This window comes from Triticum aestivum, chromosome 7B (genome assembly GCF_018294505.1).
Source record: "Triticum aestivum cultivar Chinese Spring chromosome 7B, IWGSC CS RefSeq v2.1, whole genome shotgun sequence".
Classification (NCBI taxonomy): Eukaryota; Viridiplantae; Streptophyta; class Magnoliopsida; order Poales; family Poaceae; genus Triticum; species Triticum aestivum.
In genome coordinates, this window is record NC_057813.1 from 719,265,582 (window position 1) to 719,265,788 (window position 207).

The window sequence follows — 207 nt, forward strand, 5'->3', positions numbered from 1 at the left end:
GGAAAAGAGGGACGCGAGAGAGGCGGCAGGGGGCGAGGCACGACCTCCGTCGCGCCACCATGACCACGGCCTCCTCCTCCTCACGCATCTGCCCCTGCCACCATGACTCTCTCCGTACCTGGATCTCGGGGAGGATGCATATTGAGAGGGACACTGGCTGAGGGAGGGGGGCGGCCGGCGAGGCTCTGGCCCTGGTCGGAGAGGGAA